This window comes from Balaenoptera musculus, chromosome 13, assembly GCF_009873245.2.
Source record: "Balaenoptera musculus isolate JJ_BM4_2016_0621 chromosome 13, mBalMus1.pri.v3, whole genome shotgun sequence".
Lineage (NCBI taxonomy): Eukaryota > Metazoa > Chordata > Mammalia > Artiodactyla > Balaenopteridae > Balaenoptera > Balaenoptera musculus.
In genome coordinates this window covers 61,952,680-61,978,015 of record NC_045797.1, presented here as the reverse complement: position 1 = coordinate 61,978,015, position 25,336 = coordinate 61,952,680, and positions in this window count along the sequence as shown.

Below are 25,336 nucleotides of genomic sequence, written 5' to 3'. Positions count from 1 at the left end.
AATGTTCAATTCTAGCTTATATATAGAAGTGATGTAAAACATGGACAGCCAAACTTAAATGGCAACTCCTTTCCTTTCTACAACCTGTTTTGCAAAAATGTGTGAGTTATTTTAACAAATATTTACTAAGTGCCTATAATATACCAGGCATTTTTCTAGCATGGAAATCCCAACAAGAGACAAAAGAGTCAGCCTCTTTGCCCTCATGAAGATTACTCCAGTGATGATCGGGGTGGCACAAAATATGCATTTGTAACTAATCTTCTGGGTATGGGATGCAGTGCCCTGTTTATATTCTCTCCTGGGCATCCACCTGTCTGTCGCCTGCTGACTGAGGTGTAGTAACCTGTCTTGTTGTTTCTCTTACAGGTACCTGGGCCATAACCCTGACAGCTGCCTGAGACATCTCCCTGATTCTTCAGCTGCTGCTTCTAAGCAACTAGCTGCTTTCATCATTTACACAAACCCACTCCTGTGGAAATGTCTAGTTCCTTTCGCCTCTCAAGATATGTTCAGACTTTGAGGTCTACGAAGTGTACGTCTTGTGTTCCAAATCTGTAATTAAGTATTTTTTCTGCCTTTCCTAGAAATTTGGAGCAGGAAGGAGACGCATGTGCTCAGTCAGTTGTCCTGATCTGATCACACTAAAAAAGGCTTTTACTAAAGACCACAGAAGGTGCCTTATAAATTAAATTCAGGATGAATGAAACCAACCCAGAAGACATAATAAAACACTATATATATATGTGTTTGTACATATGGAAAAATATGCTAAACAGTATATTCTCTGTGATTACCTATAATTACAGAGATAAGCTAGAGATAAAAATCAGTGAGTTTTGTTAGGAAATTTCAATAACCTTACATCATTTTATATGGTGCATTTTTTTCTTTATCACTCTCTTCCCCCAAAAGGGATTTAGTCTGAAATCTCTCCACATTAAAGTACTGTAGAAATCCTTAGTTAAGTTGCACCTAAGGAAACTCCTACTGGGGCTTCTTTTTAATTCTTTGTGTTTCCCCAATCATCCAGGGATTCTCTCTGTGTTCCGTGCTGTCCACATCTCTCATGAATCCTGTCAGTGTAGCCCTTCTCTTAGGTCAATCTTCTTTTATACTAATTTTTGAAAACTTATTCTCTCTTTCTGCAGTTGCTAAAAGTTTTCAGTAAAGGTGAAAACAATGTAAGAATCACCACTGCATATTCAATTACTGATGCCTTACACTTACTTAGCACCTTCTATGCACAAATCACAATTACAGAATCTAAGTGAATGTTACACATGCCAGGCACTGTTGCAAGCATTTTACATATATCCTTTAATCCTCACCACAGCCACATGAATTAGGCACTATTATTACCTTTCACAGGTGAGATAACTCATTCAGAGAAAGAAAGGTTAAGTAATTCATCTAGATCATATGCTAGAAATTACCAGAGCTAAGATACAAACCAAAGCAGTTGTCTTTAGCATCCCTGCTTTTAACACTCTACTCTGCTTCATGATATTAGGTAATACGTGGGAATACGGAGTAGAGCATGACACAGGTTTTGCACCATAGAATTTTATAATATAATAATAAGTTGGAACTATCAGTTCCTTAAAGCCTTCTCTCCTGAAGGTCTACATGATATGCATACTGATCTGTATTGAAGTATTAAGCGGCAAAAAACGTTTGCTAAAAAGAACTTATAGTATGGTCCTTTCCAGAAGGGTTTATTAGAGCAGCATTGCCCACATTGTGTTTTACAAAACAGTGGCTCTGTAGGATTTAAGAAGTTAACCACAACAAAGGAATTAATGGTGAAATGATAAGGGGTGGGGTTAATATTTTAGGGTAAGGAGCTCTTTAAACATAGTGTAGTGAAAAGTATACTCACAATGTCAGCTTGAGTGCGGGGACTAATTTGGAATTAAGGTTTGAAACACTGAAGAAGAAATGACTGACTCTAGGCCAAAGAGTCGACACAATTTCATAATTTGAAAGAAAGAAAAGAAAAAAAAAAGTATGAAAATGAAGTAAAATGACATTGTTTCTAGTTAATTTGTGTTGGGTACAGGAAAACTTTTAGCATTCTAGGTTGTTGGTCTAATAGAATGCAGAATGTAGTAAAGCTAATACCTTGTATGGCTCCTTTTTACCATTTTGTAAAATTACCTTTCAAGATATCAAGTAGATGGAAAATGGTTTTCATTATTTTGCAAAACTATTAGGATCACAGAATAAACAAGCTCTAAAATAAAAACAATTAATTTTGATTCTTATATATGCAAAAGTTGAGGGAGTAAATAGTCTTTTATTTGGATGGTATAATAGGCTGATAATATTCATAAATAAAAGTGGAAATTCCCTACTAGAAACTAATTATGTGCCTTTTTTCCCCAATATAATAAGAAAAATGTGAGGTGCAATAATAGGGCAATAGTAAAGCACTTAAATCCTCATAAGGATCAGTTGAGAGGCTATAATTATATTATGTTAATATCTGAAAAGAAAAAAATCTGCATGTATAATGATATCAGTGTCTAAAGATACTGTAATATTTCAATTCACACAAATTCTCAAGTAAAATTTGTTGTTCATGCCTATAAATAAACATATCTATTTGATAATATCAAAATTTTCTTCTAGCCCCCAAAATACAGACATTATTTTAAATAATTTTACTTACAACCTAAGATAGTAAAATATAGTGCACTCCTAATTACTTGTGTTTGGATGATCTGGGAGACCCATGCACTGTGGCCATCCGTCTATCTGACTTGAGCTGCTAGATCTATATTCAGTAGGACAATTACTCAAGGTGGTGATGGGAGGAAGGTCAAGCAGAAATAGGAGTTGCTCTTTCCCGAGCTCATGTTCCACACTTCAACTGAACACACTTAGAGGATTACTTACCAACTCAGCTGCCAAGCTGCCTTTCTCCTGATGGAAACTACTGTTACCAAAGCAAAGTTGGATCTGCTCACCTGCATGCAGTAAAGCCAATCTACTGAGACCAGGTTGGGGAGAAGGAAAGTGCAGCGTTTAGTGCAGGGCACCAAGCAAGAAGTCCAGGCAGCCAGTGTAAACCAAATACCATAGGTAGAAGTATATTTTGCCATGCAAACGTTTTTGTATCCATGTACATTAATCTGCCTAGAAAAGAGAAAGGAGACAAATATGAAATAAAGAAAAATAAAAGTCCAATGGTGTTGGATTTAAATGGAAAAACCCAGTTGGATTTCGGCCCATAAAATGTACTTAGAGGTAATGATACCTCAGTAACAGTAAGCACACAGAATGCTGAGATCTTGATTTCTAAGTGACATTTCCCAAAATAAGGACACTGTCAAATAACTGATCTAAGTTCTATGGTAGAAAAAGCAGAGAGGAAGCCTAGAAATGTTTAAGACTAAACGAGTTATGTCAAAATTATACAAAGAAATATGAAGGCTTTCCCAATGGCCAAATGTGGGGCAATTTGAACTTCAACTAAAACAATTAAATAGGGAGGGGCTTCAAGATGGCGGAAGAGTAAGACGCGGAGATCACTTTCCTCCCCACAAATACATCAGAAATACATCTACATGTGGAACAACTCCTACAGAACACCTACTGAACGCTGGCAGAAGATCTCAGACCTCCCAAAAAGCAAGAAACTCCCCCCGTACTTGGGTAGGGCAAAAGAAAAACGAAAAAACAGAGACAAAGAATAGGGACGGGACCTGCACCAGTGGGAGGGAGCTGTGAAGGAGGAAAGGTTTCCACACACTAGAAGCCCCTTCACTGTTGGAGACTGCGGGTGGCGGAGGGGGGAAGCTTCGGAACCACGGAGGAGAGAGCAGCAACAGGGGTGTGGAGGGCAAAGCGGAGAGATTCCCGCACAGAGGATTGGTGCCGACCAGCACTCACCAGCCCGAGAGGCTTGTCTGCTCACCCGCCGGGGCGGGCGGGGGCTGGGAGCTGAGGCTCGGCTTCGAGGGGGCTAGTGCGCCACAGGTAGCCGGGAGGGAGTCGGGGAAAAGGTCTGCAGCTTCCGAACAGGCAGGAGAGTTTTTCTTGCCTCTTTGTTTCCTGGTGCGCGAGGAGAGGGGATTAAGACCGCCTCTTAAAGGAGCTCCAGAGACGGGCGTGAGACGTTAAGGCTGCTGCTGCTGCCGCCAACAAGAAGCCTGTGGGCAACACAGGTCACTATACACACCTCCCCTGCCGGGAGTCTGTGCAGCCCGCCACTGCCAGGGTCCCGTGATCCAGGGACAACTTCCCTGGAAGAACGCACGGCGCGCCTCAGGCTGCTGCAACGTCACGCTAGCCTCTCCCGCCGCAGGCTCGCCCCGCCTCCTCCGTAATCTTCCCTCCCCCCAGCCTGAGTGAGCCACAGCACCCGAATCAGCTGCTCCTTTAACCCCGTCCTGTCTGAGCAAAGAACAGACGCCCTCAGGCGACCTACACGCAGAGGCGGGTCCAAATCCAAAGCTGAACCCCAGGAGCTGTGCGAACAAAGAAGAGAAAGAGAAATCTCTACCAACAGCCTCTGGAGAAGCCGATTAAATCTCCACAATCAACTTGATGTACCTGCATCTGTGGAAGACCTGAAGAGAAAACGAATCATCCCAAATTGAGGCAGTGGACTTTGGGAGCAATGATATATATATATTTTTCCTTTTTCTCTTTTTGTGAGTGTGTATGTGTATGCTTCTGTGTGTGGTTTTGTCTGTATAGCTTTGCTTTTACCATTTGTCCTAGGGTTCTGTCTGTCCGTTTTATTGGTTTTTTTTTTTTTTTTTAGTATACTTTTTAGCGCTTGTTATCATTGCTGGATTTGTTCCTTGCTTTGGTTACTCTGTTCTTTCTTTTTTTCTTTTTTATTACTTTTTAAATTTTTTTTTCAAGTTGTTAAAGCTTTTTATTTTTATTTATTTATTTTTAAACATCTTTATTGAAGTATAATTGCCTTACAATGGTGTGTTAGCTTCTGCTTTATAACAAGGTGAATCAGTTATACATATACAATATATTCCCATATCTCTTCCCTCTTGCATCTCCCTCCCTCACACCCTCCCCATCCCACCCCTCTAGGTGGTCACAAAGCACCGAGCTGATCTCCCTGTGCTATGCGGCTGCTTCCCACTAGTTATTTATTTTACATTTGGTAGTGTATATATGTCCATGACACTCTCTCACCCTGTCACATCTCACCCCAACCCCTCCCCATATCCTCAAGTCCATTCTCTAGTAGGTCTGTGTCTTTATTCCCGTCTTGCCACTAGGTTCTTCATGGCCTTTTTTTTTTTTTCCTTAGATTCCGTATATATGTGTTAGCATACTGTATTTGTTTTTCTCTTTCTGACTTACTTCACTCTGTATGACAGACTCTAACTCCATCCACCTCATTACAAATACCTCCATTTCATTTCTTTTTATGGCTGAGTAATATTCCATTGTATATATGTGCCACATCTTCTTTATCCATTCATCTGTCAATGGACATTTAGGTTGCTTCCATGTCCTGGCTATTGTAAATAGAGCTGCAATGAACATTTTGGTACATGACTCTTTTTGAACTATGGTTTTCTCAGGGTATATGCCCAGTAGTGGGATTGCTGGGTCGTATGGTAGTTCTATTTCTAGTTTTTTAAGGAACCTCCATACTGTTCTCCATAGTGGCTGTATCAATTTACATTCCCACCAGCAGTGCAAGAGTGTTCCCTTTCCTCCACACCCTCTCCAGCATTTATTGTTTCTAGATTTTTTGATGATGGCCATTCTGACTGGTGTGAGGTGATATCTCATTGTAGTTTTGATTTGCATTTCTCTAATGATTAATGATGTTGAGCATTCTTTCATGTGTCTGTTGGCAATCTGTATATCTTCTTTGGAGAAATGTTTATTTAGGTCTTCTGCCCATTTTTGGATTGGGTTGTTCGTTTTTTTGTTATTGAGCTGCATGAGCTGCTTGTAAATCTTGGAGATTAATCCTTTGTCAGTTGCTTCATTTGCAAATATTTTCTCCCATTCTGATGGTTGTCTTTTGGTCTTGTTTATGGTTTCCTTTGCTGTGCAAAAGCTTTTAAGTTTCATTAGGTCCCATTTGTTTATTTGCGTTCTTATTTCCATTTCCCTGGGAGCTGGGTCAAAAAGAATCTTGCTGTGATGTATGTCATAGAGTGTTCTGCCTATGTTTTCCTCTAAGAGTTTGATAGTGTCTGGCCTTACACTTAGGTCTTTAATCCATTTTGAGTTTATTTTTGTGCATGGTGTCAGGGAGTGTTCTAATTTCATACTTTTACATGTAGTTGTCCAGTTTTCCCAGCACCACTTATTGAAGAGGCTGTCTTTTCTCCACTGTATATGCTTGCCTCCTTTATCAAAGATAAGGTGACCATATGTGCATGGGTTTATCTCTGGGCTTTCTATCCTGTTCCATTGATCTATATTTCTGTTTTTGTGCCAGTACCAAACTATCTTGATTACTGTAGCTTTGTAATATAGTCTGAAGTCAGGGAGCCTGATTCCCCCAGCTCCATTTTTCGTTCTCAAGATTGCTTTGGCTATTCGGGGTCTTTTGTGTTTCCATACAAATTGTGAAATTTTTTGTTCTAGTTCTGTGGAAAATGCCAGTGGTAGTTTGAAAGGGATTGCATTCAATCTGTAGATTGCTTTGGGTAGTACAGTCATTTTCACAATGTTGATTCTTCCAATCCAGGAACATGGTATATCTCTCCATCTATTTGTATCATCTTTAATTTCTTTCATCAGTGTCTTATAATTTTCTGCATACAGGTCTTTTGTCTCCTTAGGTAGGTTTATTCCTAGATATTTTATTCTTTTTGTTGCAATGGTAAACGGGAGTGTTTTCTTAATTTCACTTTCAGATTTTTCGTCATTAGTGTATAGAAATGCAAGAGATTTCTGTGCATTAATTTTGTATCCTGCTACTTTACCAAATTCATTGATTAGCTCTAGGAGTTTTCTGGTAGCATCTTTAGGATTCTCTATGTATAGTATCATGTCATCTGCAAACAGTGACAGCTTTACTTCTTTTCCGATTTGGATTCCTTTTATTTCTTTGTCTTCTCTGATTGCTGTGGCTAACAATTCCAAAACTATGTTGAATAATAGTGGTGAGAGTGGGCAACCTTGTCTTGTTCCTGATCTTAGTGGAAATGGTTTCAGTTTTTCACCATTGAGGACAATGTTGGCTGTGGGTTTGTCATATATGGCCTTTATTATGTTGAGGAAAGTTCCCTCTATGCCTACTTTCTGCAGGGCTTTTATCATAAATGGGTGTTGAATTTTGTCAAAAGCTTTCTCTGCATCTATTGAGATGATCATATGGTTTTTCTCCTTCAATTTGTTAATATGGTGTATCACATTGATTGATTTGCATATATTGAAGAATCCTTGCATTCCTGGGATAAACCCCACTTGATCATGGTGTATGATCCTTTTAATGTGCTGTTGGATTCTGTTTGCTAGTATTTTGTTGAGGATTTTTGCATCTATGTTCATCAGTAATATTGGCCTGTAGTTTTCTTTCTCTGTGACATCTTTGTCTGGTTTTGGTATCAGGGTGATGGTGGCCTCGTAGAATGAGTTTGGGAGTGTTCCTCCCTCTGCAATATTTTGGAAGAGTTTGAGAAGGATAGGTGTTAGCTCTTCTCTAAATGTTTGATAGAATTCACCTGTGAAGCCATCTGGTCCTGGGCTTTTGTTTGTTGGAAGGTTTTTAATCACAGTTTCAATTTCAGTGCTTGTGATTGGTCTGTTCATATTTTCTATTTCTTCCTGGTTCAGTCTCGGCAGTTTGTGCATTTCTAAGAATCTGTCCATTTATTCCAGGTTGTCCATTTTATTGGCATAGAGTTGCTTGTAATAATCTCTCATGATCTTTTGTATTTCTGCAGTGTCAGTGGTTACTTCTCCTTTTTCATTTCTAATTCTATCGATTTGAGTCTTCTCCCTTTTTCTCTTGATGAATCTGGCTAATGGTTTATCAATTTTGTTTATCTTCTCAAAGAACCAGCTTTTAGTTTCATAGATTTTTGCTATGTTTCCTTCATTTCTTTTTCATTTATTCTGATCTGATCTTTATGATTTCTTTCCTTCTGCTAGCTTTGGGGTTTTTTTGTTCTTCTTTCTCTAATTGCTTTAGGTGCAAGGTTAGGTTGTTTATTCGAGATGTTTCCTGTTTCTTGAGGTAGGCTTGTATTGCTATAAACTTCCCTCTTAGCACTGCTTTTGCTGCGTCCCATAGGTTTTGGGTCGTCGTATCTCCATGTCATTTGTTTCTAGGTATTTTTTGATTTCCCCTTTGATTTCTTCAGTGATCACTTCGTTATTAAGTAGTGTATTGTGTAGCCTCCATGTGTTTGTATTTTTTACAGATCTTTTCCTGTAATTGATATCTAGTCTCATAGCGTTGTGGTCGGAAAAGATACTTGATATGATTTCAATTTTCTTAAATTTACCAAGGCTTGATTTGTGACCCAAGATATGATCTATCCTGGAGAATGTTCCATGCGCACTTGAGAAAAATGTGTATTCTGTTGTTTTTGGGTGGAATGTCCTATAAATATCAATTAAGACCATCTTGTTTATTGTATCATTTAAAGCTTGTGTTTCCTTATTTATTTTCATTTTGGATGATCTGTCCATTGGTGAAAGTGGGGTGTGAAAGTCCCCTACTATGATTGTGTTGCTGTCGATTTCCCCTTCTATGGCTGTTAGTATTTGCCTTATGTATTGAGGTGCTCCTATGTTGGGTGCATAAATATTGACAATTGTTATACCTTCCTCTTGGATCGATCCCTTGATCATTATATAGTGTCCTTCTTTGTCTCTTGTAATATTCTTTATTTTAAAGTCTATTTTGTCTGATATGAGAATTGCTACTCCAGCTTTCTTTTGATTTCCATTTGCATGGAATATCTTTTTCCATCCCCTCACTTTCAGTCTGTATGTGTCTCTAGGTCTGAAGTGGGTCTCTTGTAGACAGCATATATATGGGTCTTCTTTTTGTATCCATTCAGCCAGCCTGTGTCTTTTGGTGGGAGCATTTAATCCATTTACATTCAAGGTAATTATCGATATGTATGTTCCTATTCCCATTTTCTTAAATGTTTTGGTTTGTTATTGTAGGTGTTTTCCTTCTCTTGTGTTTCTTGCCTAGAGAAGTTCCTTTAGCATTTGTTGTAAAGCTGGTTTGGTGGTGCTGAACTCTCTCAGCTTTTGCTTGTCTGTAAAGGTTTTAATTTCTCCATCACATCTGAATGAGATCCTTGCTGGGTAGAGTAATCTTGGTTGTAGGTTTTTCTCCTTCATCACTTTAAGTATATCCTGCCACTCCCTTCTGGCTTGCAGAGTTTCTGCTGAAAGATCAGATGTTAACCTTATGGGGATTCCCTTGTGTGTTATTTGTTATTTTTCCCTTGCTGCTTTTAATATGTTTTCCTTATATTTAATTTTTGACAGTTTGATTAATATGTGTCTTGGCGTGTTTCTCCTTGGGTTTATCCTGTATGGGACTCTCTGTGCTTCCAGGACTTGATTAACAATTTCCTTTCCCATATTAGGGAAGTTTTCAACTATAATCTCTTCAAATATTTTCTCAGTCCCTTTCTTTTTCTCTTCTTCTTCTGGGACCTCCATAATTCGAATGTTGGTGCGTTTAATGTTGTCCCAGAGGTCTCTGAGACTGTCCTCAGTTCTTTTCACTCTTTTTTCTTTATCCTGCTCTGCAGTAGTTATTTCCACCATTTTATCTTCCAGGTCACTTATCCTTTCTTTTGCCTCAGTTATTCTGCTATTGATCCCATCTAGAGTATTTTTAATTTCATTTATTGTGTTTTTCATCGTTGCTTGGTTCCTCTTTAGTTCTTCTACATCCTTGTTAAGTGTTTCTTGCATTTTGTCTGTTCCTTTTCCAAGATTTTGGATCATCCTTACTATCATTATTCTGAATTCTTTTTCAGGTAGACTACCTATTTCCTCTTCATTTGTTAGGTCTGGTGTGTTTTGACCCTGCTCCTTCATCTGCTGCGTGTTTTTCTGTCATCTCATTTTGCTTATCTTACTGTGTTTGGGGTCTCCTTTTCACAGGCTGCAGGTTCGTAGTTCCCGTTGTTTTTGGTATCTGTCCCCAGTGGCTAAGGTTGGTTCTGTGGGTTGTGTAGGCTTCCTGGTGGAGGGAACTAGTGCCTGAGTTCTGGTGGATGAGGCTGGATCTTGTCTTTCTGGTGGGCACGTCCACGTCTGGTGGTGTATTTTGGGGTGTCTGTGGCCTTATTATGATTTTAGGCAGCCTCTCTGCTAATGGATGGGGCTGTGTTCCTGTCTTGCTAGTTGTTTGGCATAGGGTGTCCAGCACTGTAGCTTGCTGGTCGTTGAGTGAAGCTGGGTCTTGATGTTGAGATGAGATCTCTGAGAGATTTTTGCCGTTTGGTATTACGTGGAGCTGGGAGGTCTCTTGTGGACCAGTGTCCTGAAGTTGGCTCTCCCACCTCAGAGGCATGGCCCTGATGCCTGGCTGGAGCACCAAGAGCCTTTCGTCCACACGGCTCAGAGTAAAAAGGAGAAAAAATAGAAAGAAAGAAAGAAAAAAGAGGCTATAATATAGTGAAGTAAAATAAAGCTATTATAAAGCAAAGCTATACAGACAAAATCTCACCCAGAAGCATATACATATACACTCACAAAAAAAGGAAAAGGGGAAAAATTAATATATCTTGCTCCCAAAGTCCACCTCCGGAATTTGGGTTGATTCGTTGTCTATTCAGGTATTCAACAGATACAGGTACATTAAGTTGTTTGTGGAGCTTTAATCCGCTGCTTCTGATGCTGCTGGGAGAGATTTCCCTTTCTCTTCTTTGTTCATACAGTTCCCAGGGTTCAGCTTTGGATTTGGACCCGCCTCTGCGTGTAGGTTGCCTGAGGGCATTTGTTCCCCACCCAGACAGGACAGTGTTAAAGGAGCAGCTGCTTCGGGGGCTCTGGCTCACTCAGGCCGCGGGGAGGGAGGGGTACAGAGGAGGCGGGGCGAGCCTGCGGCGGCAGAGGCCAGCGTGACGTTGCACCAGCCTGAGGCGCGCAGTGCGTTCTTCCGGGAAAGTTGTCCCCAGATCACGGGACCCTGGCAGTGGCAGGCTGCACAGGCTACTGGGAGGGGCAGTGTGGAGAGTGACCTGTGCTCGTACACAGGCTTTTTGGTGGCGGCAGCAGCAGCCTTAGCATCTCACGCCCATCTCTGGGGCCCGCGCTGATAGCCACGGCTCGTGCCCGTCTCTGGAGTTCGTTTAGGCGGCGCTCTGAATCCCCTCTCCTTGCGCGCCATGACACAAAGAGGCAAGAAAAAGTCTCTTGCCTCTTCGGCAGCTGAAGACTTTTTCCTGGTCTCCCTCCCAGCCAGCTGTGGTGCACTAACCCCTTCAGGCTGTGTTCATGCCACCAACCCCAGTCCTCTCCCTGCGATCCGACCGAAGCCCGAGCCTCAGCTCCCAGTACCGCCCGCCCCGGCAGGTGAGCAGACGAGCCTCTCGGGCTGCTGAGTGCTCCTCGGCGCCGAGCCTCTGTGCGGGAATCTCTCCGTTTTTTCCTCTGCGCCCCTGTTGCTGTGGGGTCCGCGCTGATAGCCGCGGCTCGCGCCCGCCTCTGGGGTCCGCGCTGATAGCCATGGCTCGCGCCCGTCTCTGGAGCTCGTTTAGGCAGCACTCTGAATCCCCTCTCCTCGCGCACCAGGAAACAAAGAGGGAAGAAAAAGTCTCTTGCCTCTTCGGCAGCTGCAGACTTTTTCCCGGACTCCCTCCCGTCTAGCTGTGGTGCATTAACCCCTTCAGGTTGTGTTCACGCCGCCAACCCCAGTCCTCCTCCTGCGATCCGACCAAAGCCAGAGCCTCAGCTCCCAGCCCCGCCCACCCCAGCAGGTGATCAGACAAGCCTCTTGGGCTGGTGAGCGCTGCTCGGTGCCGAGCCTCTGTGCGGGAGTCTCTCCGCTTTGCCCTCCGCACCCCTGTGGCTGCGCTCTCCTCCGTGGCTCCAAAGCTTCCCCCCCTGCCACCCGCAGTCTCTGCCTGCGAAGGGGCTTCCTAGTGCGTGGAAATCTTTCCTCCTTCACGGCTCCCTCCGACTGGTGCAGGTCCCGTCCCTATTCTTTTGTCTCTGTTATTTCTTTTTTCTTTTGCCCTACCCAAGTACGTGGGGAGTTTCTTGCCTTTTGGGAGGTCTGACGTTTTCTGCCAGCGTTCAGTGGGTGTTCTGTAGGAGCAGTTCCACGTGTAGATGTATTTCTACTGTATCTGTGGGAAGGAAGGTGATCTCCGTGTCTTACTCTTCCGCCATCTTCTCTCCTGTCCTAAATTTTTTAAAAATTTTTTTATTTTTTATTTTAATAGCTTTATTTTATTTATTTATTTATTTTTCTTTCTTTCTTTCTTTTTTTTCTCCATTTTATTCTCAGCCATGTGGATGACAGGGTCTTGGTGCTCTGGCCGGGCATCAGGCCTGTGCCTCTGAAGTGGGAGAGCCGAGTTCAGGACATTGGTCCACCGGAGACCTCCCAGCTCCACATAACATCAAACAGCGAAAATCTCCCAGAGATCTCCATCTCAATGCGAAGACCCAGCTCCACTCAACGACCAGCAAGCTCCAGTGCTGGACACCCTATGCAAAGCAACTAGCAAGACAGGAACACAACCCCACCCATTAGTAGAAAGGCTGCCTAAAATCATAACAAGGTCACAGACTCCCCAAAACACACCACCAGATGAGGACTTGTCCACCAGAAACACAAGATCCAGCCTCATTCACCAGAACACAGGCACCAGTCCCCTCCACCAGAAAAGCTACACAACCCACTGAACCAACCTTAGCCACTGGGGGCAGACACCAAAAACAACAGGAACTATGAACCTACAGCCTACAAAAAGGAGTCCCCCAAAACAGTAAGTTAAGCAAAATTAGAAGACAGAAAAACACACAGCTGATGAAGGAGCAAGGTAAAAACCCACCAGATCAAACAAATGAAGAGGAAATAAGCAGTCTACCTGAAAAGAATTCAGAATAATGATAAAGATGATCCAAAATCTTGGAAATAGATGGGGAAAATACAAGAAACGTTTAACAAGGACCTAGAAGAACTAAAGAGCAAACAAACAATGATGAACAACACAATGAATGAAATCAAAAAATCTCTAGAAGGAATCAATAGCAGAATAACTGAGGCAGAAGAATGGATAAGTGACCTGGAAGATAAAATGGTGGAAATAACTACTGCAGAGCAGATAAAGAAAAAAGAATGAAAAGAATTGAGGACAGTATCAAAAACCTCTGGGACAACATTAAATGCACCAACTTTCGAATTATAGGGGTTCCAGAAGAAGAAGAGAAAAAGAAAGGGACTGAGAAAATATTTGAAGAGATTATAGTTGAAAACTTCCCTAATATGGGAAAGGAAATAGTTAATCAAGTCCAGGAAGCATACAGAGTCCCATACAGGATAAATCCAAGGAGAAACACACCAAGACACATATGAATCAAACTATCAAAAATTAAATACAAAGAAAAAATATTAAAAGCAGCAAGGGAAAAACAAGAAATAACATACAAGGGAATCCCTGTAAGGTTAACAGCTGATCATTCAGCAGAAACTGCAAGCCAGAAGGGAGTTACAGGACATGTTTAAAGTGATGAAGGGGAAAACCATACAACCAAGATTTCTCTACCCAGCAAGGATCTCATTCAGATTTGACAGAGAAATTAAAACCTTTACTGACAAGCAAAAGCTAAGATAATTCAGCACCACCAAACCAGCTTTACAACAAATGCTAAAGGAACTTCTCTATGTAGGAAACACAAGAGAAGCAAAAGACCTACAATTACAAACCCAAAACAATTAAGAAATTGGTAATAGGAACATGCATATCGATAATTACCTTAAATGTAAATGGATTAAATGCTCCAACCCAAAGACATATACTGGCTGAATGGATACAAAAACAAGACCCACATATATGCTGTCTACAAGAGACCCACTTCAGACTGAGGGACACATACAGACTGAAAGTGAGGGCATGGAAAAAGGTATTCCATGCCAATGGAAATCAAAAGAAAGCTGGAGTAGTAATTCTCACATCACACAAAATAGACTTTAAAATAAAGACTATTACAAGAGACAAAGAAGGACAGTACATAATGATCAAGGGATCAATCCAAGAACAAGATATAACAATTGTAAATATTTATGCACCCAACATAGGAGCACCTCAATACATAAGGCAAATACTAACAGCCATAAAAGGGGAAATCGACAGTAACACAATCATAGTAGGGGACTTTCACACCCCACTTTCACCAATGGACAGATCATCGAAAATGAAAATAAATAAGGAAACACAAGATTTAAATGATACATTAAACAAGATGGACTTGATTGATATTTATAGGACATTCCATCCAAAAACAACAGAATACACTTTCTTCTCAAGTGCTCATGGAACATTCTCCAGGATAGATCATATCCTGGGTCACAAGTCAAGCTTTGGTAAATTTAAGAAAATTGAAATCATATCAAGTACCTTTCCGACCACAACGCTATGAGACTGGATGTCAATTACAGGAAAGGTCTGTAAAAAATACAAAGACATGGAGGCTAAACAATATACTAGTTAATACCAAGAGATCATTGAAGAGGAAATCAAAAAATACCTAGAAACAAATGACACTGAAAACACGACAATCCAAAACCTATGTGAAGCAGCAAAAGCAGTTGTAATAGGGAAGTTTATAGCAATACAATACCTTAAGAAACAAGAAACATCGGAAATAAACAGCCTAACCTTACACCTAAAGTAATTAGAGAAAGAGGAACAGAAAACCCCAAAGTTAGCAGAAGTAAAGAAATCTTAAAGATCAGCTCAGAAATAAATGAAAAAGAAATGAAGGAAACAATAGCAAAGATCCATAAAACTAAAAGGTGGTTCTTTGAGAAGATAAAAAAAATTGATAAACCGTTAGCCAGACTTATCAAGAAAATAAAGGGAGAAGACTCAAATCAATAGAATTAGTAATGAAAAAGGAGAAGTAACAACTGACACTGCAGAAATACAAAGGACCATGAGAGATTGCTACAAGCAACTATATGCCAAAACAATGGACAACCTGGACGAAATGGACAAATTCTTAGAAAAGCACAATGTTCCGAGACTGAACCAGGAAGAAATAGAAAATAATTACAGGCCAATCACAAGCATTGAAATTGAAACTCTGATTAAAAATCTTCCAACAAACAAAAGCCCAGGACCAGATGGCTTCACAGGCGAATCCTATCAAACATTTAGAGAAGAGCTAACACCTATCCTTCTCAAACTCTTCCAAAATATAGCAGAGGGAGGAACACTCCCAAACTCATTCTATGAGGCCACCATCACTCTGATACCAAAACCAGACAAAGATGTCACAAAGAAAGAAAACTACAGGCCAGTATCACTGATGAACATAGATGCAAAAATCCTCAACAAAATACTAGCAAACAGAATCCAGCAGCACATTAAAAGGATCATACACCGTGATCAAGTGGGGTTTATCCCAGGAATGCAAGGGTTCTTCAATATACGCAAATCAATCAACGGGATACACCATAAAAACAAATTGAAGAATAACAACCATATGATCATCTCAATTGATGCAGAAAAAGCTTTCAACAAAATTCAACACCGATTTATGATAAAAACTCTCCAGAAAGTAGGCTTAGAGGGAACTTACCTCAACATAACAAAGGCCATATATGACAAACCCACAGCCAACATAGTCCTCAATGGTGAAAAACTGAAACCATTTCCACAAAGATCAGGAACAAGACAAGGTTACCCAGTTTCACCACTATTATTCAACATTGCTTTGGAAGTTTTAGCCACAGCAAGCAGAGAAGCAAAAGAAATAAAAGGAATCCAAATCAGAAAAGAAGAAGTAAATATGTCACTGTTTGCAGATGACAGGATACTATACATAGAGAATCCTAAAGATGCTGCCAGAAAACTACTAGAGCTAATCAATGAATTTGGTAAAGTAGCAGGATACAAAATTAAAGCACAGAAATCTATTGAATTCCTATACACTAATGATGCAAAATATGAAAGTGAAATTAAGGAACACTCCCGTTTACCATTGCAACAAAAAGAATAAAATACCTAGGAATAAACCTACCTAAGGAGACAAAAGACCTTTATGCAGAAAACTATAAGACACTGATGAAAGAAATTAAAGATGATACAAATAGATGCAGAGATATACCATGTTCTTGGATTGGAAGAATCAACATTGTGAAAATGACTATACTACCCAAAGCAATCTACAGATTCAATGCAATCTCTATCAAACTACCACTGGCATTTTTCACAGAACTAGAACAAAAAATTTCACACTTTGTATGGAAACAAAAAAAGACCCTGTATAGCCAAAGCAATCCTGAAAAGAAAAACGGAGCTGGAGGAATCAGGCTCCCTGGCTTCAGACTATACTACAAAGGTACAGTAATCAAGACAAAATGGTACTGGCACAAAAACAGAAATATAGATCAATGGAACAGGAAAGAAAGCCCAGAGATAAACTCACACACATATGGTCACTTTATTTTTGATAAAGGAGGCAAGAATATACAATGGAAAAAAGACAGTCTCTTCAATAAGTGGTGCTGGGAAAACTGGACAGGTACATGTAAAAGTATGAAATTAGAACACTCCCTAACAGCATATACAAAAATAAACTCAAAATGGATTAAAAACCTAAATGTAAGGCCCGACACTATAAAACTCTTAGAGGAAAACATAGGCAGAACACTCTACGAGATAAATCATAGCAAGATCCTTTTTGACCCACCTCCTAGAGAAATGGAAATAAAAACAAAAATAAACAAATGGGACTTAATGAAACTTAAAAGCTTTTGCACAGCAAAGGTAACCGTAAACAAGACGAAAAGACAACCCTCAGAATGGGAGAAAATATTTGCAAATGAAGCAACTACAAAGGATTAATCTCCCAAATTTACAAGCAGCTCATGCAGCTCAATTTCAAAAAAACAAAGAGCCCAATCCAAAAATGGGCAGAAGACCTAAATAGACATTTCTCCAAAGAAGATATACCGATTTCCAACAAACACATGAAAGAATGCTCAACATCCTTAATCATTAGAGAAATGCAAATCAAAACTACAATGAGATATCACCTCACACCAGTCAGAATGGCTATCATCAAAAAACCTACAAACAATAAATGCTGGAGACGGTGTGGAGAAAATGGAACCCTCTTGCATTGTTGGCAGGAATGTAAATTGATACAGCCACTGTGGAGAACAGTATGGAGGTTCCTTAAAAAGCTAAAAATAGAACTACCATATGACCCAGCAATCCCACTACTGGGAATATGCCCTGAGAAAACCATAATTCAAAAAGAGTCATGTACCACAATGTTCATTGCAGCTCTATTTACAATGGGCAGGACATAGATTCAACCTAAGTGTCCATCAACAGATGAATGGATAGCAAAGATGTTGCACATATATACAATGGAATATTACTTAGCCATAAAAAGAAACGAAATTGAGTTATTTGTAGTTAAGTGGATGGACCTAGAGTCTGTCATACAGAGTGAAGTAAGTCAGAAAGAGAAAAAAAATACTGTATGCTAACACATATATATGGAATCTAAAAAAAAAAAAAAAAAAAAACGGTCATGAAGAACCTAGGGGCAGGATGGGAATAAAGATGCAGACTTACTAGACAATGGACTTGAGGATACGAAGAGGGGGAAGGGTTAGCTGGGGCCAAGTGAGAGAGTGGCATGGACATATATACACTATCAAATGTAAAACCGATTGCTAGTGGGAAGCAGCTGCATAGCATAGGGTGATCGGCTTGGTGCTCTGTGACCACCTAGAGGGGTGGAATAGGGAGGGGGGGGAGGTATGGAGATGCAAGAAGGAAGAGTTATGGGGATATATGTATATGTATAGCTGATTTACTTTGTTATGAAGCAGAAACTAACACACCATTATAAAGCAATTTTACTCCAATAAAGATGTTAAAAAAAAAGAAAGAAAAAAAACAATTAAATAATTACAACATACAACCACAACAAAACGATTTGTGGGTCCACAATTATAATATTATTTTTTTTAAAAGGAAAGAGAGAGAGAGAAAGGGGGAAAAGGAAAGAATGTGAGAGAGAATGGCAGGGGTGAAAAGTATAAATCATCTTTGTACAGAACAATACTTATTAACTATCACATATAAAAGAAATGGTAGAATTAGAAATTATCACTTTCCAGTCACCAGTGTAATAACTGAAACAAGTAATAATCATCAGTGGATCTTAAGGGCTGTTGGAATAAAATATGTTTGTAGGTTCTCAGAGTAGCTGCCAACTGAATACTTATTATGAAGGAAAATATTATTTTACATTGGGACCATTTGGTGATCATCAGCTAAGTGATAACACTCAGCATTAAACAGAGAGAACCCTTAGCATTACCACCACAAGCATTGCCAGTATTCGAATGGACAATGCGTTTCCTGAAGTGATGCAATAACATTGTTTATTCAATTAAAAAAGTACACGAATCAGAAACGGTTCTTCTTTTCCCATTGGACTTGTCTTATTTCCACTTTGAAGATGAAATCAACACATGGCAGGAGCCCAGAGCCAAGAGAATTGCACCAAATCAGGGCCAAAGCCCAATTACATCATGACAAACATACCACATATGGAGTTTCTTTTATTTGAGGTAACACATCCTTTTATCTTTGGACCAATTGAGTTGGAGTTTACTGTGATCAACTGCTTGATTCTTCACACAGAAAAAAAGTTAAAAACTCCCAATCTTCTGTTGCACAGTTTGCTCTTTTTATATCTCAAAGAATACATTATTTAGTATATATCTAATTTTTAAAAATCTGTGAAGGGAGTTACCATTTGTTCACAGTGATCTTAGCATTATATTTTAAAACTACTTAGAAGTTCTCTATGACATCAAGGCTAAAGTGACACAGATCTTTACTTCACTGTTCTTTGTCTAGCCAAATACAGTGACAAATGGGCACTTTTATTGTATACTTCCAAATAAGAGCTTATTCAAATATTGTAAAGAATTAAATGGACTTTAACCTTCCCTAGCTCCCAATAGTTAGTAATATGACATCACTAACACTTACAAATCAATTAACCCTGGAATTAGATAATTAAACAAATACGATAGTTGCCAGATGTCTATATATTTTGAAACTGTATAATATTCTAGCCAAAAACTTTTAAGAAAATGATTTTGAATATAGATAGACACACACATACTTTAAGATTCACAAAGTACTACAGTTTGGGTAGCAATTTTTTTTACTAAATATTGTGTTTAAGATATTGTTAATATAGTCTACCTTAGCATATCTTAAATTTTCTTGCATAAAATATTCATGAAAATAAATTGAAAATAAATACTGAACAAAAATGTCACAAGTCATGGATATTAAAGGGCTGAAATTATACCTTCAATTTGAAATATGCATGACCACAAATTATGCATTGCTAGAAAGGTAACAAAATTTTTGGAAATCACTAGAAATATTTGTGAAAACAGCTGTTATAATGGACAAGCCAAATAGACCAATTAGTGCTCCAAGAAGCAAAGCTGAAATGTATTACTTCCAATTGTATGTGGAATAATAAGATACCTGACTACCTAAGTCTCTTATTATAATCAATACAATGACAGAAACACTTGCGACCATAATTATAATTAATTTGGGGCTTATGCTGTGTAGAATACAATGTTTCACATGAGTTTTAATTATTCTTGTCATAAGAAAGGAAGAAACAGTAGTATATGCTCACTTTGCACATTCGTGTAGCTAAGGATGCATTATTACCAATGAAGATATCTAATTTGAGTGCAACACCTTACTCATACAACCCAATACAAGAACTTACTTCTGAGAAAAACCTCATTAATCTTAATGATTTGTCCTATTATTACGAAGTAACGGATAACCTTCATCAGACATTTGTAAAACACAGAAAAGCAAAATCACACGAAAATACCATGCAGGGTCCAAAAACACTTGAGTCAAATTTTAACGTGTGCATGTATATCTTTCTAGTTTATTAAAATCATTTAGCTTAAAATACTTCAAACTTATGATGGTAATACCAACATAAACCTGTTTTTTCACTTATTAGTTTTTCATGTAATTTCCTATTCTAAGGTAGCATAATCAATGGCTGCAAAAATTTAATTCTCCAGCTATGTTATTAATTTTTCTCTTTATTCTATTTTATTATACAAATAATTCATGTTCCTTATAGACAAATTAGAAAAGACCATAAATGACAAGGAAATTAGCGTAAATCCTTCCAAATTCTAACCCTGCTAAACTTAAGTATATATGGCTTTATTTTCTTATGAAAATATATTAAAACACATGATTGATAAAATGGACATTCAATAATACTTGGATTTTTTTCATTTAGCAAAACATTTTAGAATTATTTGCAATTCAGCAATACATTGTGTTGAGCACAATGTGTGGCCCAATGTCTCTGAAGTCATTAAATCGGTCTCAAGTGATGATAATTTCCCTTCTGACCCCATGATGATCCTAATTTGATATCCTGTAACTTAGAGATCAACTTGAAGGTTAATTATCATCAACATACGTTATAAAATATAGTAGTTTAAAGGGAGAGCAAAACAGATGAAATTGGGCTAGAGATAGAGACATATGCATGCATTCTTTCTACAGATCAAATAAAATATAGAAAGCTATTGCAGACCTCATTTTTTTCTTTCTTTACTACCCAATTCAAGTTCCATTTCCCTTCAGCACATACCTTCACTGGTTAGGGTTTTTGTTGTTGTTGTTGTTGTTTTTCACTTTGTGTTGTGACCCAAAACCACATTCTTGAAAAAAATAAAAGCCCTTAACACATATCTGCATTAAGTTGTTATGGTTGTTCATTCACTGTTTGTAGTGCATTTAGAAGTACTAGGTTGTGTCTCAGAGGATCCCCTGTGTTCTACAGGTACCACTCCAGTATCAGCTCTATTTCCATTTAATAATCAGAATTAATATCTCTAAGCAATGCTGTAATCCTCTCTATTGCATGTAAATTCAGTGGCATGAGAATGCGATGGCTAAGCAACATCTTAATGTCCAAGACAATGGAACCATTGTTGAGTCCCCTGGTGGAAGTTCAAGCCCGTGCAGAAGACTGAAGTCTTGAGGATAGGAAACAACAATTTAAGAGCAGGTTATTAATTTCTAACTTTCTCTCCTTGAGTCCAACTTCCCCTCCTTGATTTCTAGAGCTTTGTACACTCTTTCACAGGAGAAAGTGTTGTATAGAATGGTAACTGGTTCAGGTAATAGACCACATGCTTTACAACAGAACACTAAACTCACAAGGTTTTTCTCCCACCTAGAATCATCATTTTGTTTTAAATAGATCTCTTTGTTGGCTTCTTAAGTCAAGCTATTTCTGGCTGATGGGGAGCATGTAAGACCTGTGAATTACATAGGCTTGAGCCTGCTGCATTACTTCTTTTGCTATGAAAGAAATTGTGTGATCAGAAACAGTGCTTACTATAGCAGGCTCATTAAAGCCAGGGAGAGTGATAGTGCCATATTATGGGTTCAGCAGGAAAGGTCAATCCATATTCATAGTAAATGACCAGTCTAGTGAAAACACATTTCTGCATCTCCCCTCATAAATGAGGTTCAATATAAACCAACTTCCACCAGGTGGCTGGCTGATATACTCAGAAAAGGATGTTATTTGATTGAGTGTAGAGGAAATTTTTAAGAGTAAGATAACATTATGGTCAAATGGATTTTTCCTAGAAGAATACAAATTCGCAAAACTGATCCTTTAACCAGTTAGGAAATTGTATCAGTAATGCAAAATATTCCCTCAAAGGAAATACCAGGCTCAGATAACTTTACATCAGGAGCCAACAAACAAACAGGAAAAAGGTAATTCTGATTTTATACTGATTTATACATATTTCAGAAAATAGAAAAGTAGAAACACTCTGCAACTTTTATGAGTCTGATATAGCCTTGATATAAAAATAAAACAAAACAAAATTCAGCATAGATAATAATATAACTACATATCAGTCTCAGTGAATTTAGATACAAAAATACAAAGAAAATATAACCAAACTCAGCAATATATAAAATATACTAACCAAGACGGACTTATACCAGAGTAGTTAGTTTGGTTTATTATTAGAAAATATACTAATAAAACAAGCCAATAAAATGTTTTTTCAATAAAATGCTGTTTTTCAATAGAAGAAAAATAATTTTACAATTCCAACGAATATTTATAAAAAAGAAAAACCAAGTTAGAAATAGAAGACAATCTTACTTATTTTAATAAAGGATATCTACAAAAACTTATAGAAAACAATATGCTTAGTTTTAAAATATTAAATGAATTTTCTTTAAATCAGAAAGGATACAATAAAGACCATTATTAACATTTTATTCAATATTTTACCAGAAGTCTTATATAACAAAAGAAAAATTCATAATGACTTAAAGGGAGAAACACATTATGTTATTCAAACATGATGTGTATATGATTGTTTATACAAATATAAAAATTATTTAATAATTATGCAAGTTAAAGCTACACGTTAATAATTATACAAGATGTAAAACAAATAAACACAAATAAATTGCATACTTACACACTAGCAAACAACAGAAAATTTAGTTAAAATAGATTCACCATAGCAAGAAAATATACAAATTACATCAGAGTTCATTGTTAAGTGATTTAAAACTAGTTCAAGATATTTTAAAAACTTAAGTAAGTGGATAAGGTACACAATAATCTTGGCTAGGAATACACCCTACCTTAGTACCTTAATGATATCTCTTCTATGAAAGTCTGTTAATTTCATGAATCTTAAAAGTGATCCTAAAGTTTACACGGAAGGATAAAAGACCAAGAACAGCTAAGAGAGTATTGAAGGAGAACAAAGAGAGGTCAGGACTTCCTTGGTAACAAATATGATCATAAAGCGATGGTAATTAAGCCATCATGCTGCTGGCCCAGAAGTAGACAAATAGATTGATGGAACACAGCTAACGGCCTAGAGGAAACTCACACATATATGGACACCTGAGCTATCATAAGAGGTAGATATACAAATCAGTGGGAAAATATAGAAGAGTTTTCAGCAAATGTTGGAGGGAAAATGATTTACCTACTGAGAGACTGAAAATATGAAAAGGCAATGGCCAGACCACGTATAACAATAGAACTCTGACTTACAACTTTGCAGCAACCAGTTAAGCTTGATAGTGGATATATGTGCTTATTTTATTAATATACTTAAAACTACATATAAATCTAATGCACTGTCTTTTGTATATGTGATATATTTCACAATAAAAAGTAAAAAACAATGCCTATTCTTTATGTAGTCCCCCTAAAGGGGAGAATTAGCAGCTATGAAAGGTCACGGACAAAAAATATACTCAAAGATAGAACCAGCAACTGGAGTTTAGCCAAACAAGACACATCATTTTCTGTAAAAACAGAGAGGTCACCCTAATTTGATCCATGGATTTTACATGAGCCATGGATCAGTTATCTACTATATGTTTGTAGTTTTTCATTTTCCAAATGGGGGTTTTATTGCAGTTAACCCCTGTTCTCTCTATCATCGTAGAGTATTTTGGAAGCAAATAAATTACCTTTCAGCGTATGTATAGGTCACTGGAACATGAAGTGTCACATCTGGACCTCATAGAGAGGAAAACATAGATACAGATTTCTAGCTGGATACAGAAACTGGCTTAATGGAACAGAGGCTAGTGTGTTTTGAAGTTCATTTATAGATGTTAGGTAGTCTGTAGAGTACTCTATAGCAGTCATAGTAGAATGAATACTTAAATTTCTCCCTTGCCATTTCCCACCATGGAGGCTTAAAAAAATTAAAGCAAACAATGAACAATATATCAAATTCCAGCTGCCCTTGCATCTAGGAATGGCAAGGCAATGCCATCTAGTTCTTGTCATGTGACCTACATTGAAGTAAAGCTTACACTTTTCTTATCAAAGACTCCTTTGTCATTCCCCTTTGCATTCTTCCCTGAGTGTGATATCTGGATGGGAAGGATACTAAATAAGTCAAACGCGTAAGTCAAAATTCATAAGATGGTGGAAGAAAAAGAAGAGCCGGAGCGGGGGACAAAACCTTGGTCCTTGATGGCATTGCTGAGTAGTCGATGTCAGCAGCCATCTACTTAACGTATTTTTTAACAAATGCAAACAACTCCTAATTGTTAGAACTGTTATGTTCTGTGTTCTTTTGACTTAACAGCATTCCTAGCTGAGATACAATAGAATTTTTGTCTAGTTCCATTTTTAATAACCCTGCCTTACCCTCACCACAAGGAATTTCACCTCCCGTTATCATGGCTTGCTGCTGATTACTACAACCACCCCCCAACCTCATCCGCACACACATGCTCACTGCAGGCATGTTTTCTTAATTTAATGTAGATGTAGATATACATGTAGAACAACTGAGATGTGAGAGTGTTTACAAGGAGTGAGAATATGACATGGCTACCACGAAAATAGCAACTTTCTATTTTTAAAGGTAATGGATATTCAATATGATCCGTCTCAATTCAACCCCATTTATTCCATATAGAGTCATAATTCTTATTTTATTGGGTTTTTTTATTAGTCTTTGTTTCATTTGTGGCATTTTTTCCTAGTGCTTTGTGGTATGTTTTTTTTCCTAACTTTTTTCCTGTGCCTTCATAGGTGTTATAGAAGGAGCTAAGGAAGGATGCACTGTGGGCTACTAGCCCCTAATTGTTTACCAGATGTTATATCTACATCTTTAGATCCACAAATATCCTAACCCAGGGCTTATGTAATAAATAGTTGAATTCTGGTCACCGTGAGTGAAAAGTTAAAGATGTGTTTGTTCAGTTTTATTGTTTTCATATTTCAGTAACAACTGGATTTTATCTTCCTATTAGCTTAAAACAATTAATTCAATCAATTGTAGCAAAATAGTACAATTATTGTGGGTTTTTTTTTTTAATGATTAGGTCACTCTAAGTGTTTTCTGATGATCTCTTATGACATTGCAAATTCCTCAAATTGAACTTATTTGGATTTCTCCATTGGAATAACCAAGACAAAAACCATCTTTAAGCACCCAGTTAAAGAGTTATTTTTGTGACTCATAAATTTATAAAAGTTTGTAAAAAATTCCCGTCTCATTTACTTAGCTAAAATCATTTAAAAAATTATCCTATACTTACATAAAAATACA